Below are 19,589 nucleotides of genomic sequence, written 5' to 3'. Positions count from 1 at the left end.
TATTTTCTTTCCCTTTGTGCCTTTCTGAACCATAGCTCGCTTAACATCAGAGAATTCCCTGTCCTATTCTAGATACGGATCTCTTCCAGACTTCCTGTCCCTTTGACGATTTATAATTGGAGAACACTTTCTGCTCATCCGAAGTCAAGAACGCCTTGTTTCCCGCAGAAACTTTGCTTAAATTTACGAGGGGACTCTTAAAACCCCTGAGTTCTGTCTGGGAACACATCCCTCGTTTAGCTTATCCAATCAGGATTACTATTTTACCCCCCCAAAATTCGTATCAGTCCCACAGAAGTCAGGAAATTATTCCAATATTCCGCCTTTATGAATAACCATTCTGGAAAATATCATCTTATGACACCTATTTCAAAGATACTCCAATTTTCTAGAATATTCTCTGGCACATGCTGGATTGATTATCTCTTTGACCTCACGTTAACATCGCGCCCCTCTGTCTGTTCTGACTGTGATCAAGCGGGTCTAATTTAAACTCAGTTCATACCCCAAACAGTTTAATTATTACAAGTTGCCAAGCTATAGCGTTCCTAGCCAATACATCAAAATTAATGGTTACGCGTCACGCTGAGCAGACCCCAAGAAAATGCAGAACTAAAAAATGTACTGTAAAATGTATACTACAAACAGATTAATTTTTGTGCACAGAAATTATTCTACAAAATTTTGCACCATCACAGCACTGTTAATTAATAGTTCCATCGCGTCGATCAACCTTACTCAACCCAATATGCATCGACTTACGTGTTCAAGTTGTTGCCTCGTATGAACCCTCACTCACCATATATTAGGCGCCATAGGCATGTATATCCCACACGCAAGACTAAAAAGTTGGTAGTAAGCAATGAATTGGAACTGGCCTAATTCAGGTATTATTATAGGTATCACGGTACCAATTGTTTTTCCATATACCTCAATGCTAATGTTTTGTGAAATAAATATACTTTCTATCCTACTTCAGCATGCATGTCACAACTGTCAGAGAAAAATGCTAGATTGTCAGTTTGACAATGATATAACCAGGTACTCCGTTGCATTTAAGATAACTCTACTGGAACTAGACAGGGGTAAGAGTTATCTAGTCAGAACAAGCACATTTTCAGCCATGTGTACCATATTTTTAAAAAAAATCATAAAAAAATACAAAATGTGATCTAGATAGAAACTAACATAAACTCACATGCTGCCAAGAGGCTCAACATTTTTTAAAGCCAAACAGAAAGTACAACTCTTACATAATGCATCAATCACAGCTAGTGTTGTTCTTTCATTCTGAATACAATGTTCCCTACACCTTTAGCTCCGCCCACCTGGACTTGCGCAATTGGTACCGTTATACTATATACTTTACCCGGTTTCCTGGAGCCCCGAGTGGCCGAGTGGTCTAAAGTGCTGACCGTTACGGATCACTGCCATATCACCTGACTGCGTGGGTTCGAGTCTCGCGCTGAAAAATGGCGTTAAACCACATAACAACAACAACGATCACAACCTGGTTTCTTTCATGTTATGATTAATATACATTTTTTCAATTATCAAAAACAATAAAACAAATCTTAAATTTCAGCTGATAGTGAACATTTACTAGTGCGGATGGATCTAGCTGCAAATGGAATAGCTAGATCGACTATCAAATGGATAAATGTTTTATATGTTCTCAATACACGATATCTGATGATGTCTGGCGAATCATGGAAGGCAATTCCAGTGGTTTTAATACGCGTATGGTAACGTGGAGTGTGAAACCTTGGGACAAACTTATGATATATCTGAAATTCTACAGTAAATGTATTCGAGTTTCTCACACAAGTATACTTAGAAGGAGAAACGATGTACTTGGTGTGGGTATGAAAACTTAGTATAAATACGCATTTATAACAGCAAAGCAAGATTCCATTTAAGAGTACAGATAAATACATATTTCGCTGAAAAAGAAGTGAATCGTATGCAAAATTTTTATAAGGAAATGATCTGGACGACATGTATTCAACGTAAAACATGGGATTTAAAATATAAATGGCTGTGGAAGTCTAAATACGCTGAAAAAGTCTTATCATATTTTCCTATTTTGTTGTATTTTTCACTACTGTTTTCTGTTTACCATTGGTTCGCTTCCCACACCTTCATTTGAATATTTCTTTGTGAATGCATTAAGTTATTATGCAACATTATATATTTTAAAATATTATTATGCCACTTTTGTAAAAAAAATCAACCGTTAATAACAAACGCAGGTGAATGTTAGAGCACATAACCCATCCAGGATTTTAGTTGTATTCAATGAATTGGTTAAATATGGAAAGAGGAAAGCACCTTTTGAATGTAAACATATCACCGCCCCACTCCACCACTCATCCAGCAATCCCAAAGCCTCCACCACCACATACACCGATATCCGTAAATGAGACAATTTACCTATCGATAACAATGTGTACCTCCCTCTTCTCTCTCTCTCTCTCTCTCTCTCTCTCTCTCTCTCTCTCTCTCTCACACACACACACACACACACACGCGTGCCCATGCAATTTGACTTGTGTTTAAAGGTTTCACGACTGGAAGCAAACGTAGTAATACATTATACTACTATCTATTGCTACTCATATCTTTTTAAGGACAATACGAAAAAATTTCGGGTTGGAAGACAAATAATAAGTGGTGGGTCGTTGTCATATTTCGCTATTTGGTATCCGTACGTCAAATGATGGTTTCCTTTATTATATTTATATTTAAAGACCCTTTACCAATTACTGTCATTTCCACTTTGAGAATGGCTATGAACTATGATTGTTTTTACAGTTTAGAAAACCGATATAAACTAGTGTCGTTTTTATTTAAAGAACGGTAACGAGCTACTGTCGTTTTCATTTAAAGAACGGTTGCGAACTAATGTCATTTTTATTTAAAGAATGGTTACGAACTACTGTCGTTTTCATTTAAAGAACGGATGAAAACTACTGTTGTTTTCATTTAAAGAACGGTTACGAACTAATGTAATTTTTATTTAAAGAAAGGTTACAAACTAGTGTCATTTTTATTTAAAGAACGGTTACGAGCTACTGTCGTTTTCATTTAAAGAACGGTTACAAATTGCTGTCGTTTTCATTTAAAGAACGGTTGCGAACTACTGTCATTTTTATTTAAAGAACGGTTACGAACTACTTTCGTTTTCATTTAAACAACGGATGAAAACTACTGTCGTTTTCATTTAAAGAACGGTTACGAACTAAAGTTATTTTTATTTAAAGAACGGTTACGAACTAGTGTCATTTTTATTTAAAGAATGGTTACGAACTAATGTCGTTAACATTTAAAGAACGACTATAAACTGCTGGAGTTTTCACTTAGAGAACCATTATCGACTACTTTCGTTTAAAAAAAAAAAACGTTTCTGGGCTATGGTCGTTTTCATGTAAAGAACGGGTATGCACTACTGTCTTTTCATTTAGTGAACGGATATGAAATACTTTAGTGTTCATTTAAAGAACGGTGACGAATTACTGTAGTTTTCATTTAAATAACGGGTGAAAACTACTGTCGTTTTCATGCAAAGCACGGGTATGCACTACTGTCTTTTCATTTAGTGAACTGATATGAAATACTATAGTTTTCATGTAAATAACGGTAATAATACATGGTTTTACTTTGAGCATATCTTTTATTTATCGTCTTTCTGCATATACATGTAATTTTCCTTTTATTTGTTTCTTTGATGATACTATTTTCTACTCACACGTCAGCTCGCTTGTCATGATCTTTTCTTCGTTGGTATTTTGTGGCTTGTTCTCAGTTTAAACTGCACAATCGTTTCCTGTAAAGCAATATGAGGAACATAAATAACCAGCTCACATCACCTTCATGCACTGATCCAGCTTGATCCGATTAAGGTAGTAGCAGGCTACGATAAACCTGAATCTGGTACACCGCATGTATATCGGTATGAACGGATTTTCCAGCATACAATTAGAGTATCCCAAAATAATTCTTGTAAAAAAAAAGTCAAACTCAATGAAAAGGCAATTATGAACTATTAAATATTTCATTACTGATTGCACATCGAATAGATCTTTTAATTTATGAAAAGACATCGAAGAAAGTTCCTCATTATTTTGCAATGTTATCAAGCTGATTTATCAACAGTGCATTCCCCTCAATCAGTTACAGTCAGACCAAAGGACATAAACAGGTTTAAGTCAGATTTAACATGAGAACTCGGATTAAAAGACAGACTGAGAAAAGAAGAATTAAAAACCAACAGTACACAAACCATATATCAAGATATAAAAAGTAAAGAAAAAGAGCAACAACTTGACAAAAGAGGCAAAGATAGTTTTTTTTTTTTTTTTTTTTTTTTGCAAAACTATGGACGTTCAGCTTGTATAGAATATAAACAAACTGTTGAAAATTATTACGCTCGTTATAGAACAAATCATTGCAGATGTAAATACGTACTTTACAATCAAACGATCCAAGGAGTTACTGGAATATGGTAAATAATGTTGACAAGAAAAGACTGGTTCAAGGTATTGTATTACTAGAAGCCTTTGACTATTTTAAATGCATGACGAGTTAGATTATGGGAAAATGTTTTAATGTTATATTAAGTATTTATAATGAGATCAAATCACGTGTCTCTGTAAACAGTGAATTTTTCGGGTTTATCTCATATGAAAAATATGTTTAAGACAAGGGAAAACGTTATCTCCATTATTGTTCTACTTGTTCCTAAGTGACCTAGAATCTTTTTTTTTTTCGCTAGTAAAATGGTGCAGAGGTACACTACAGGACTCATAGCTTTGTAAAGATGCTCAGTGTTATTATGCTTTTATTGTCTGATGGCAATATACTTTTCACAGATAATCCTTCTGGCATGCGAGAAAATAACCTTGATATGTTTAGTAGATATTGTGGAACTTTACATTCAACACAGAGAAAACAAAAATTATTATATTCGGTTGAGTAAAAGATCACACATGCAAAATTTAATTTAAAATCCCTCTATTGATATTCTTGATGGATATAAATAATTAGTCCTTTACTTGGATGGACTGTTCTCTAACGGTCCGAGTAGTGAATGGGGGCAATATAGAACCTACAGTACTTCCATACCAAAAAGTACGTCGACCCTATAGGATCTCTGGGACCTTGACATGGGTGGATCTGTCTAGGGTCAAAGGGAATTTAACATATGAATGTATACCGACAATAGCCTGAGTCTGTCTAGAAGTCTATAGGAATTGAACAGATGTGACGTCACGGTGCTGGACACTGGCATCAATCTTCCAAGTGACTGACCTCAATCGGGAGGAACAGTGTGGCAAGGGGCTGACCTGAATACACATTACTCTATGGACAAATGGAGACATAGAGATATAGACATAGTACACATACACTGATTGATGAACATCAATCAGTCACACATAAAATCGACTAAAATGTGGTTTTTTTTAGGCAAGAGAGAATATATATATTTTCGAGGCAATGTAGTGGCCCTGCAAAGGGCCTTTGGCATTTTTTAATTAACACCATTCAGTTAACATAGAGGGCATAGCACATACCTTCTTCTCTTCCTCAAACTTCGTCTGACCTCAGGACCGTAGATTACGCTACTCTTCAGACAACCTCGTCTCTCCACATATATCCTGCGTTTCCAAAGGGCTGTCTCTGTGATCTGGATAATTGCCCATGATGATCTGACATGCATGGGATAGTCCGGGTTGAAAAGCAACAACGTGAGGAGGGTCGACGAATCTACGTTAGTCCGCGTCTTGTGACGAGAACATGTGAATGGAATGAAGTGAACCGCTGTTATTTATAGCAGAAGAGCGGATCGAAACTGATTGAGTTCTTTTACCGATCCTAACACGCGCAAACAAATTCAGTCACAGTGCGGAGTATGTCTTCCAGTCCGAAGACTGCTACATGTGACGTCACATTCCCTATATATAAGACAATGAATTGGGGTGCACAGGACGTGGAAACGAGAAGTGATTGCATAGCAGCGGTTACCAAAGCAACCAGAATTCTACTTCCAGAAGAGACCGATTTTAATTGGGATTTAGTGGATTTTCTCTCTTCTTCACAAGAATTTGTTCCTGTTCCACTACCTTCGCCGCCTTCTCATTCCTTACTGTACGTCGCGGATTTTAAACATGGGCAGAAAGGAGAATTGGAGAAAATTTTTAAACAGCAGAAAGAAGCAGAATAAATATTTCTCATGCAAACCCCAACGTAGATTTTTTTCTCACTCAATATTTTCTTTCAACGTTAAACGAACTCTTCAATTTTTTGCAATACAGTTTAGCACATCTTCGCATTTTTTTGAAGGCCATTTGGTCTTATAATATTTTATAAAAATCAAAATAATCCTCCCAATTGAATCCACCTGTATGTACTGCTGATACAACCTCAGCCACGAACAACAAGAACTTAACAATTATAAATCTTACGTATGTTAAATATTGCGCAAAGAGTTCTAAACCCACACGTAAATGTAAATGTTGTTTACATAAGGCATAATAATACGAATATGTCAGTGAGGGCTATTGCGTGACCTGTCCATTCGAAATAAGCAAATTTTACTCGTGTGAAAATAACAATATGAACGTTTGATGGTATTGAGGTAATATCACGTATAATAGATGGATATTACATAAATTAACAATACATAATTAATATTTATTACAAGGATAAATTTTTATTTTCATCAGTTCTAATTTAGAAAAGTTCTATGTTAAAAAACGACTCGATCCAGGTACACAGTTCTAGGCCATGACAAAGAGTAAAATGTAGCATCATTGACCGTGCTTTGGGTTATTTATGGGTAATTAGAAATCTGTCACTATCGTATATAACTCTCCTTTTCTCTAAAGGAATTAAAACTGTTTGGAATTAAAACTATTTTCGGGAAGGGGGTGAGGGTGGAACATGTAGTGGTCAGCTATTATGTTGTATAGATGTAAGCCAAAACATATTTAGAGGTGAAAACGGGGAGGGGGCTAAGTTCCCCCTCCCCCATCGCCAATATGTGCGTGCGGCCATGAATTGGTGTAATTCATATCGATTGTAAAATTCTCCCCGTGTATGAAAGATCCTGCAAACACAGTCCCCAGCTAATAACCATCTGCTGAACTTTGAAGTTCACGTTTCTTGGAAAAGGTATATTTTCAGTATTGGAAATATGGCACGTGTTTTTATTAGTAGTGTAAAGATACAGGAAAATCTGCTTTTGTAATAGCATGTGGACGGATTAATGATTCCTTCCGACTGGTAAGTGCATGATTTGTCATTTCTGACTGTATGTATATCTTTCAATCAACTGGGGAACAATGGGCATGTTCAAGAAGGTTAGAAGAGTAGTTAAGGGGGCCACCATAGGGACAATGGGACTTACCATTAAAAACACCCCTGGGCCACTATAGGGACTATGTAAATTTAACATGGGAAAAATTGCTGGGCCACTATAGGGACAAGGGAATTTAACATGGGAATAGATTTTGGGCTTGTTTAGGGACAAGGGGAATTTAACATGGGAGAAAAAAAACTACTTTAGGGACAAGGGGAATTTAACATGGGATTTTTTTTTTTTTTAAATTTAAAAAAAGGGTAGGCAATTGAAAGTGTATCTCTTTTCGAGACCTATGAGTGGCCCTGAAAAGGGCCTTTGGGTTTCGTCTACTTCTTTTAATTTCTTCTATTTCTCCACCAGCTTCTTATTTTCTGTCCTACACTTTTTCTCTTCTTTTCTTTCTTTTCTTCCTCCTTTTTCTTCTTTTTCTCTTCTTTCTGCTTCTCCTCCTCTTCTTTCTTCCTCTTCTCATTTTCTTCTTCTTTTTCAATTGTTTCGTTCCATTCTCTCATCCTTATCCTTTCCTCTTCATCCTCTTTCTCCTCCTTTATTTCTTTCATCAGAGCACTGATCATGTCCTTTACTTTTCTTAAATTGTTCATCTCCATCTTCACTCGATGGGGACTATAAGAATAGTGATCCTCGTTTAGCCTAACTAACATTTGCTCCATCATACCCAAATTGTCCAGGACGTCTTGCAATGTTTTCATTTTATCAAGTTGGTTTGAAGCCATCTTCTTTTTTATTCTCTGTAGAATGGTTTGAACGACGAATACTGTGGGTTCTTATACGAAAAGCGCGGACGTGATGGAAAACATCCCGCTAAAGCCCAAAAGTTATATTACCTAGATTATCACTTAAAACGTGCGGACGTGAAGGAAAACATCCCCTACTTTTCTCATTTCATATGATCTACTATCCACATACCTGAAGCAACAATAAACAAACCCAAAATCTACTATCCACACACGCAAAGCATTAAAATCAAACCCCAAATTTACTATCCACACAAACATACGTGATTACTTACAAAGCCCAATAATCTACTATCCACACAAACACACAATCATATACACAAACACATACACTCACACTATAAAAAAGAGTCAGTGTTTATATTCACACTACTCTACATACACACATTGGCAAATCGATTGTTATTTCTTTTCTAGAGTATTGGGGTAGCCCTGAAAAGGGCTGTTTGTTTTTGAACTCCAGTGACACCTGGTTAATGATGGCACCTTCCAGGCCTGGCACCACACACACATCTTCTTCCCCAGTCTCCTTTTACTTTTTTTCTTGAGAGCGCAGAGGGAGGATGATTGGCTTCAGCACCCCAATCCTCTGTCTCTGGTATCTTGTAAGCCATCCTCTCTCCTATTTTCTTTTCCTCCTCTTCCCTCTGTCTTCTCTCCTCTTCTTCCTTCTTTATTCCTCCCTCTTCTACTATGGCCTCCGCTACCAGTTCATTTAACAGGCGCCTGAAGAAGTTTGCTTATTCTGGTATTCATTGTCTTGTTAACGAATGAACAGGGTAGCTAGACTGCCAAGCGAGTTTCAATTTATACTAAAAGCGCGGACGTGATGGAAAACATCCCCTAAAACAAAATTGATCTTACCTAGATCATAACCAAACAACGCGCGGACCTAAAAGAAACACTCACTCACTTTTTTATACTGCCCATCTCTGTTCTAAAAAATTTTATTAAACAAATAATATACTATTCACATACGCAAAGCAATCCAATCAAACTCCAAATCTACTCACCCCACACCTCAAACAGCAAAAAAACATGATCTTAATCTACTATCCACACAAACGTACGTGAGCACTTACAAACACACAATCATATACACAAACACAAACATTCACACTATAAAAAAGAGTCAGTGTTTATATTCACACTACTGTACATACACACATTGGCAAATCGATTGTTATTTCTTTTCTAGAGTATTGGGTAGCCCTGGAATGGGCTGTTTTTTTTTTTTTTTTTGTTTGCTATGGCAATCTTTTAGTTTCTAAGAATGCGACGTCCTCTGAGGATAGGTCTGCTTTTTCGGAAAGAGGAGAAGAACTCTTTGGTGTCGATACGACAATCGACAAAGCCTCTGTCAGGTTCAAGTTGCTGCTGCTGCTGCTGCTGCTGTTGTTGTTGCTGTTGCTGCTGTCTCTGAAGTCTGTACTTCTCTGTCCATTCTTCTTTCTCCCTGTTCACTTCTTCTCTGAAGAGCTCTTCTATCAGGTCTTCAGTGACTTTTAACATTCTCACATTCTCTATCTCTTCTGGCTTCGGTATCAGACTGTGTCTGACCCTATGCAAATTCACGTAGGCTTCGTTTAGCATAGCTAGTTTGGAGCACATCTTCGTAGGAGGATGAGTCGACAATGGATGGTTAGACTGGCAACTACCCCGGTTCTTAAAGTCAAAGCGCGGACGTGAAGGAAAACATCCCCCACACGGTTTTCGAGCCGCAACGTTCAATGAGTGTCATGAGAGGGATAGAGAGAAGTCAAAGAGCATGAATCAACATTCTTATAGCCAAACAAAAGACAAAGGCATTTGTTTTCAAAACACAACATTTTTTATTCAAAATCACTTAACATTAACAAACAACTCTAACATTTTTAACAATAATCCAACAATATAACATCAAACATTTTTTTTTCAATTTACACATTATTTTGGACAGGGATGGCAACGTGGTGAATGAAAGTGTGATTTCCATTGTTGGAAGTCATTAGGCCATTGATGGACACTACGTTTCCTAGCTAGAGACAAAAGATAAGCATAATGGTCACAAAACCATTGATCAACTTTGACATCATTTCTAGAAGAAGAACGAGGATCAAAATGAGTCACTAAATGTTCTAAGGAATAGCCCAGGCTGCGATGATGCAGAAAATACACACAATATTGTCCACACACCAAGGAATCTGTGCCTTGTAATTTCACATTATTGAATCGGGTGGTCTGAGCATTTCTTCTCATAAAGTCAATGATATCGTCTTCCAAAGGAGGCAATCCGTGCGAATCGAAATATTCCACACATCCTTCTTGAGGAAAGTAGACGGCTACCCAGTGGGTTCCTGGGAGATGACTGTCGTCCGTGTTGATCACATAAGCTAGATGGTCTTGAGGTTTGCGATGAGGGAGTTCATCTTTAGCACAGACGACAGGATTCCAAGAAGCCGTATACGAACTGTGGTTCAAAAGGTAATAAAGTTCCCAGGTATCCATGTTTTTTTTTTTTTTTCTTCTTCACAGGTAATAATAAGTCATCAATTCGATCCTGACTTTTTGCTTGAAAATGTCTGACAAATAACCGTTTCTTCGTTTCGTCTCCTCACTCTGATTCAGGAGAGCTTCGATACGATCGATCTCTTGAGTGGTTAATGGTGGACAAGAATGTTCACGCAAGTCTTTATACCACTGATGCAACACGACTTCGTCCGAGATGAGACTCCAAGCTTCGTCCAGATACTCGTCCAATTTTTCTTCTTGACTCAGCATCAGGCATTTATCGTGTTGAATTTGACTGGGATGATCGTTTTTACATCCATAGCACTCTTTTTTGATCAATTCCGTCATTTTTTCCACCAAGTGTTTGGCAAAACAGGAGACTAAATGCGATTCTTGTTCTGGCCATCTTGACTTCATTATAACTTCGTCGTCTTTGTCTTGAGATTCTTTTTCCACGGTCTCCTCACATTCCATCTCCAAAGTTTCTCCACTAGGTAAAGAGGGATAACAGTCTTCCATAGCTTCTAATAGTCTAGAATGACTTCTCTCAAACTGTTGATTTCTATGGCATTATCGAATTCTGCATACAGGATGACGTTCACTGTCTCGTCCAGTGGCTTTGCAAACTGAAGTTCCACACGAATCTGGCCGGATTTTATAGGGTGGAAATGTCCCTCGTCGCTGCCTTGGTCTGGAGTGAAATCGAAAGCCCACAAAGCATAGCCTCCTGCGTAATCCCGTAATGCCGTGACTGGTGTTTGTCCCTAATTGTCCGGTGGCTTCGTACAGGGACAAGTACGATCTCAAGTAATTCATCTTTGTGTCAATAAAGTCAGGTTCGCAAGGACGGGTACACAAGGTCTTGCCATCGCGACTGACTTCGATTTTCTTGACGTCGAAGTGTTGAAAGTAGCAAGGATTTTCAGCGAAGAGTCCGTTGAAGGCTGAATTCAAGACCATACCAAGGATTAAACGCTTGGGTAACTGTCCTTAAAACAGATGATCTTCGATCAAGGAATGATGGTTACGGGGAATGGTGAACGTTTTCACTTCCACGCGTCGGATGGGATACTTGGCGGTCGTTCTGCTCAACGTTTGACTGATGTCGTTTCCCACTTTAGGTAACACTTCCACGCGTCGTTCGTAGAGTTTGGCCTCCTCGATTTTGCTTTTGGCAGAACTATCAGCCAACAAATGGAAAGCGGCACTGCTACGATTCAGTCTCAAGCGAGCATTTACCCCGTTCAGCAAATATTTCTCTTGCAACCACATGTCCAAATGCAAACGATCCATCAGTTCTAAACTCTTCTTATTTAAGATTTTGCTTCGTCTTTCCACAAAGCCGTCATTGCTTTTATTTAATGTGTTAAACTCCTTCGATTCGTCAGGTTCCCATAGCACACAGGCATTGCATTCTTGGCATCTATTCCGTACGTCAAGAGATTTTCCAGGTAGGCACGGTAAGGGTAAGTATCCATGCTGCTGCTGACCAGTTTGTTATTCAAGTACAAGTCCACTGAGCTGAACAAGGAATGCATGAAATTGTTGACGGGAGCTATATTCTCAGTGTCTTCTACTCCACCATCATCCTTATCTAGAACTTTGACTTTCAAGTACAAGTAACTGCTATTCAGATCGATGTAATCTTCGGGCTGTCCCTTGATTTCAAACTCGATGGGAGCGGAATCTGTCAATGAGGAGACGGAGTGAAGTTCCACCCATTGGGATTCTTGCATCGTCATCATGGTAGGTGTCATGGCAAACAGATCCAGTTCCGACTTGGAACAAGCGCATGACTCTCGGTGCATCATTTTTTTCTGTGTCTCAATAATCGAAAACGTCTAAGTCTCGAACGGTTCTTCTTTTCTTTGCCTTTCTAGCTTTAGACGTGTGAAGTCTGGTGAAAGGGTGTTTTCTTCGTCGTCTCTTTCTGCCTTGTCCTTGCTGAATGCTTGACTCGGTAGCGTGCAGGGCATTTATAGGTGTGTCTCGTCGGCCCAAAAGGTCTTTACCCGTTTGTAGCAAGACAGTTTTGCCTGCCCTCATGAAGATTTCTTTGGGGTTTTGTTTGTCGATGATGACATTTTGGAGAAATTCTTTGCCTTGCGTCAGTGCAGCATCTTTAAAGGCGTGCAATCCGCGTGTCACCGTCGGTTTCAACACCGGAGCCACCGAACGAAAGGCCGATTTTAGCATATCTCCTAAACCGTGTCCTCGCTGTCGAGCAACCCCTCGGTACAATTGATACATGACTTACGAATCGTGAGAGAACCGTTTTCTAAAATGGAGTTTCACCGTGACTTTTCCTTTGGTGAATGGAATATTTTGTCCCAAATCTCCTTTTATAGAAATGTTGACCGTGTCCAAATACGACTTGCTGACAGGCAAATAATGAGGATGTACAAATTCGCGGTGAATTTGGTAAGTGTTTCCACCTTCCTCGTCAGTGACCGTGGCAGAATTTACTTTGAAAGGAATGACACGCAGAAACGGCACGGAGGTGTGTCCCACCACGTTGTACTCCACCACATCGGAGTACACAAAGATCAAATTGAGTCCCTGGTTCAGTTCTACCGGGAAACGAAAATACCTCGCAAAATGCCCGTTGTTGTCAATCTCTGCTTTCTCAATCTTTTTGGAGTGCTTATCTGTGACCAAATTGAGGTCTCGACCCAAAATGTCATACAATTCATGGCAAAATTTAATACGTCTACTTTTTTCCTCACTTTCAAATTTGATGAGTAGACGGTGAGACAGTTTGTGGTACTCAATGGTGACACGTTTTTTTGTCCGGTCAGAACTTTGTCAAATGCTGCATAGAATTTGGCAGCGATGACCTCCACCAGATGTTGACTACTAAAATAATGGCCTGAGTTAATTTCAAAGTGATAAACGCAAAAAGGAGGAGAAGTGTCACTGTTGCTGCGGGGTATTGGGGTCTTGGGAAGTGATTTATGTTGAAAAGTGGTCATCATGGTTTGCTGCACTGTTGGGTTCAGAATTTCGACGTCAAAAGTGTTTTGAGTTTCAGTGATGTTTTTGATTTGTGTTGGGTGAATCATTTCTACAAAAGCCGCTTCCCAATGGGCTTCGTGATCTAATGGGATGGCCTGAGGTAATTTGGCCGTGTAACAGCACAACATGTTGTGGGGAAACACCTCCATGGAACTGTAACTGGGTAAGGTTAAGTACAATTGGTTTTGGTGACTCATAATTTCAGGGTTCTGTGGCTGTCCGAGGGGTTACTGGACGTCAGAGGCGTGTCTCCGCCCAAGATGGGGTCCTGGTTGTGGTTGTTGTTGGAGTGGTGACTGACACTGGCACTGGACACAAGGTTCCCGTGGTTCCCGTTCGAGGAGAATTTAAGGGAGGGATTGGGAAGCAGGTAACCGATGCAACTGCTCAATAAAATGGTCCACAGTTGTTTGTCTCCTTGTTGCAAACTCAAATTGGCGATGGCTGCCCCGATGATACAATACAAGACGAAGATCTGGCAGAAAAAGACGATTTGCGTTTTAGACACACGTTCTCCGCACCACACCCACAAAGGTTGTTTTTGTAAATCTTGCAGAGAAGAACTAAGTGAAGGAGTGGTCGACGTAGCTGCGTCTGTGTGAAAGGGCATGATGGTCGTACACGTCGTCTTCTTTTTTGGTGACACGTTGTAACTCGGGCAAATAAAACGTTCCTTTGAGCACTTCTCCGTTCATGTCTTCCAATTTATAGACGGTAGGATGACGGCCATGCACTCGTCCAGTCAAACGAAACAATTCGGTCGTCCAGTTAGGTAAGTAACCTTTGTCGAAAGTGCGTTTGGTTTTACCAATGCGCACCCAATCTCCTGCGGTCAACTCTCCACTTTTCTTGGGGACAGCCCTCGTCGGGGACGTACCAAACAGGCGCTCAAACACCATCACTTCGTTGTCGGGAGTCACTTCTTGCGGGGCACGTCCAATGCTTCGATGGTAAGATTGGTTGTACGCTTGCACCAGGTGCGGTAAGATGTCGATGTACTTCAGAGTGTGGTGATGTGTAAAATATTTCCACATGTGTTCTTTCAAAGTGCGTTGAAAACGTTCCACGATGCTGACTTTGGTTTCGGGATTCTCGGTGGTAAAAAAATGAATGTCACGTTTCTTTAATTCTTTTTGGAAAGCTTGGTTCAGAAATTCGGTGCCTTTGTCCGTTTGCCATCGAAGAGGGTGACGACCGCTTTGTTTCAGCACTCGTTGCAGGGCTCGCACTAACTCGCTTCTCGATTTGGAAGTCAAGGGTACGACCCAGGCAAATTTGGAAAAGACGTCGATAACACAAAACAAATATTTGTAGCCACGATTGTAGCTGGCCAAATGAGAGACATCGGCTAAATCGGCTTGCCATTGATGATCGATTCCTCCCACTCGGGTGCGACTTCTGGAAAACTTGCGTCGAATGGGTTTGTGTAAAGTGTAGGTAGCTTGTTCTTGTAACCATCGTTGCACTTGAGGTAAACGGAGACTTTTCAGTCGAGTTTTGGCAGCACGATACAATTTTTGAACTCCTGCGTAACCTGCAGGATGCGAGGGATCGTAGTAAATGCTGGCTAAGATTTTTTCCATTTTGTGTGTTTGTTTGTGTGTTAATAAGTTACCCACTCTTCGGTGATGCTACTTTGAGTGGGACGAAAGGGTGGTTTAGAAACGGATTTACGTGCCCGATGGGCTACGGGAGTAGAAGTCGAAGGTAGTGGTGGTGGAGGTGGCAATGGAATGGCTTTGGTCTTCTTTTCTTTTTTCACTTCTGGCTTCCCTTCTTTCTTTTCCACTTCTGTCGAAGGAGGAGTGGACATCATCTTTTTAACCCAAGCTTTCATTTCTTCTCGTTGGGGTGTGGGGGACGGGGTCAACAAGGATGCTGCAATCTTACTTGAAATGGGAGCTGCTGACGGTGTTTGAAACACTTCTCGCATCTCTTCTTCCTCAGGCCTTCGTGGGGTAGCATCTCTGGTGACCCCTGGGGATGGTAGTAGTGATGATGGTGGTAGTGGTAGTGATGATGGTGCTGGACTTTTCATTAAGGTCTTAAAATCTTTCAGAGTGGGTAGAGCTGTTTCGTCTAAAGCTTTCTGGTGAAAGAGTTGCAGTCGTTACAAGAGTTGACCGTACTTTTGCGATTTTTCTGTTTCGGACAAATCTTGGCGATCCATCAAGGACTGCAATTCGTGTTATAACTGGGACATCTCGCTCAAATTGGGATTGGGAGGTAAATGCGGGGTGCGTTGTTCTTGCCAACGATGGTATTCCATCCATCGTTTGTAAGGCACTAAAGCTAGTTTTCGTCCTTCCATGGGGTTGTCAGGGGTCGATTCTGAGATCTTGGGACTTCCAAGGGCCTTTTTATCTTGCTCACACCAGTCCTCCCAACATGGTTCCCAAGACTCCTTTCAGTAAGGGGCCTAACAAGAGGGGTAAAATGCCTCCACGTTGGACAAACATCTTCTTCTTTTGTCGAATGGGAATTTTCTTTTGAACCATTTGGCGAAGAACGTGACGATGTTTGCCTAAGCATTGTTTCTGGTGTTTGGACAAAGGGATCGTGCCTTTCAAGACGTTCAAACAACATTCGCACACGGTATCGATGACCTCTTTGGAGGCTGATTGAATGAGTTTTTTTCGTAGAGGTGGAGAAGCTTTGGACAGGACAGATAACATGTCCCCATGTTTGACTAAACGAGGAGGCAGTCCTTTTCTTTTCTTTCCTTGGGGCTGTTTAGAAGAGGGATGTTTTCTGGAGGGTGACATCTTTGAGTCTTCAGCACCAAAAACACTGATACCCCCGACTTGGTCACAGGCCTTTTTTATACTGGAACGCGTCGCCACTGATTGTCTTTACGTCGTATCAACTTCAGGACAGGCATGACACGTTGTGCAGGTGTACGCAACGGACTAAATCGAGCCAGTTCTTGCTTGGACAAATCCAGTAATCTTTGTAACATGCCCGATCTTTCTTGAACTTTGATTTTGGGAGCAGGTACTTTGTAAGCAGCAGCCACTGCCACTAAATTGGAGGGTCCTGCCACTGGGGAAGTTCTTGGGGTCATCAACGGAGAAATTCTTGGTGTGATCAATGTTTCCAAGTACTCTTCAGTTCTTGGTGTCATCAACGGAGAAGTGGATGAACGTGAGGCTGCCGGAGATACGGTCACCGCCGTGGCAGGTCGTGGTTTGCGAGTGTAAGGTTGCGTCCTGACCGAAGTGCCTCTCTTGCGACTAGTTTTTTGTGGACTTTTCTTTTTCTGGGGACTTTTTCTCTGTTTCTTTTTCTGGGGGCTTCTTTTCTTTTTCCGGGCTGGTGTCTGGTAAGAGGAGGGTCCCGCCACTGGAGAAGTTCTCCTTGGGGACCTGGTCTTTTTCTTCTTCTTGGAGCTTTGTTTGACTTTTTTCTTGGGGAGAAGTTTGGGGGCATTAGGATCCCATCTTAAGAGAGAGCGAATGATGACCCCTCCTAGAGTACCGCTCCCTCCAGGTTTCAAAATGATTTGTTTTTTGGTTTGAGTGTCGATGCGGGGATCGGCCAGTTGGGTCAAAGCGACTTTGTTTCGATCAAAAAAGTGTTTGGTTTGATGAGGAATCTGAATGATCCCTTGTAGTAATTGACGTGCTGTCACCGTGAACCATCGTAAGACTTCTTTGAGACTAGCTTCTAAGACACGAGCTCGTGTTTGTGGATTTTTTTCTCGACTGATGCCATACAAGGCATGAATCAATTTGACGGGAAGATGCGACTGAAGGGACGTCATGTTCAAAATGTGTGTGAGACAGACGAAAAGGGTCTGAGGTTTTTATAGATTTTTTTGTGGAGCGAAGTTAAGTCGAGGACGGAGTCGTGTACAGGACAGGCCCTCCGTCTTGGCACCAGTGTGAAACAAGTGGGTACGAAATCGCAAATCCTCGGGGGTCGTAGGTTTCAAATCGACGAGTAAATAGGAGTGTGGCGTTTGAGTGGCATCGTCGTACGTCTGAGTCAGCCAAGGCGTCCCTAACTGTTTGGCTAAGACTTGCACTTGCGATTTATCTCGAGGACTTTTAAACAAGACCACGTAATGCGCATTGCGACTGATGGTGCGATGGGCTTTACTTTGTTGAAACAAATTTTGGGTGATGTAAACGACACTGGCATTACGGTGATGCCCTTTGCGTGTGAACCACAGTTTAATTTCTTTTTCGTCTTCTCCTAACATGTCGTCGAAAATGACCAAATGGGTTTGACGGGAGTCAGAGACGATGTCGTCGTCTTCTTTAGGAATGCCTTCCACAAACACGATGGAATCGCCTTGACTTTCTCGCAAGAGGTTGTACGCCGATTGCCATTCTTTGTAACACCACACGATCCTCTGAGGTGGTCGATCGATCAAATGATGTTTATGTTCGATCAAACGTTTGACGAATTCGGTTTTGCCTGAACCGCTAGGTCCAGCAATGAGCATGTTAAAGGGATGGCGAAGATACAAAGCCTCCCAACTGGCACAATCTAAGTGTTCGTCGATGACTTTGACAGTGGAGGAAGAGGGAGCAGAGACAGCAGAGGTAGCCATAGTGTCAGGAATGTCATTTGTGACACGAAAACAAACAAGACGAGAGTTTATATACTTTTTTCAGAACACGTTTATTGAATGTTTTAAACATGAATACGAAAGACAAAAATACATAAAAGCCAAAGGCTTAAGTACAATGATAAAAGGCACATGAAAATCATTAACGTGGAATAAAAACAAGTGTCTGTACAACATGTTTTGGGTAAAGTTCTGACCAGTTCTATAAAGGGTAAGTTCACACAAGTGTCCTCCCGAAAGGGTCTTTCAGGCTTGTCCACGACAGTGCTGTCCTAGGTGACGGGTTCTTCTGGCACCGTTACTAACACAGGTTGAAAAGTAACTTTTTTCTTTGGACGTTGAAAGGAAGGATCAGAACTCTCGAGCGTACTGGGCCACTTCTTGGGCCCAAGCCTCAAAATCCCATTTTTTCCAGGCACGGACATCTGTCCAATGGGGGCGTAAGTCACAAGCTACACACACATCGTCATACACGTCTTGGGTAGCTAAAAGTTGACGAATCTTTTTTTCCCGTAGAGGTCGAGAAGTATCCAGATGGAAACGTAGGGCTTTGAGCAAAAGGAGTCTCTCGTGAACATTTAAAGGCACCACTTTCATGTTGAATGGGGTGGTAAATACTGTTCGTAAAGAGTCCACAAGGAATTGGCTGGTAAACGAAATCCCAGAAAACAAGTCACTAAGACAGACATCACTTGTCTACCCAAATTGAATGGATACTGTTCTTGTAATAATTGATGGTAATGATCCACGGTTTGAATATGGTCATTGAGTTCCTTCCACGGAATCTGTTCAATCACTTGTGACATAAGCCGTGGCATGGATTCCTGTTTTTATACTCTCTTTTTTTCGGAAGCAATACACGTACATTCTACCCAGACATCTTCGTTCCACAGTAGGAAATCTAGAATACTGTAACCTACAGTTCAAACCTCGATTAGAAGTTTTCTCTTCCACTAAGCAGATTCCACGTAAAATATTTTGGTATCCTTTAACTCGTCTTCCTCAACGCGTTGCTCTAGGTGAATCTCGAAGTAACCAAAATGATGAACATTTCGTTCTTTCACTAACTCAATAACAAGGTCTGACCACTGAAACAATTTCTGACGAATCAGTTCTTTCATACCATTCAGGTACCAGTGGTTAAAGATCTGGTGACGTAACGGATGCAATTGTTCTTTACGTTTCACTTGTATTTTCACCACCTCTCGGTAAATCCTTTCTCTCAACTCCACAGGCATGCCCAAAATGTTCTCTTGTAAAGTATCCATAAGGATATACACTGTTTTTGGAATCCTTGGGTGGTGGCCAATAGCCTCGTTTATCTTTGTGCCTGATGTAATATCCACTCATAATCAGTCTTCTTATACTTTGGAACAGAGCATAATTTAAA

The sequence above is a fragment of the Sinohyriopsis cumingii genome, chromosome 14 (assembly GCF_028554795.1).
Source record: "Sinohyriopsis cumingii isolate HCF-2022 chromosome 14, ASM2855479v2, whole genome shotgun sequence".
Lineage (NCBI taxonomy): Eukaryota > Metazoa > Mollusca > Bivalvia > Unionida > Unionidae > Sinohyriopsis > Sinohyriopsis cumingii.
This window is presented reverse-complemented; position numbering follows the sequence as displayed.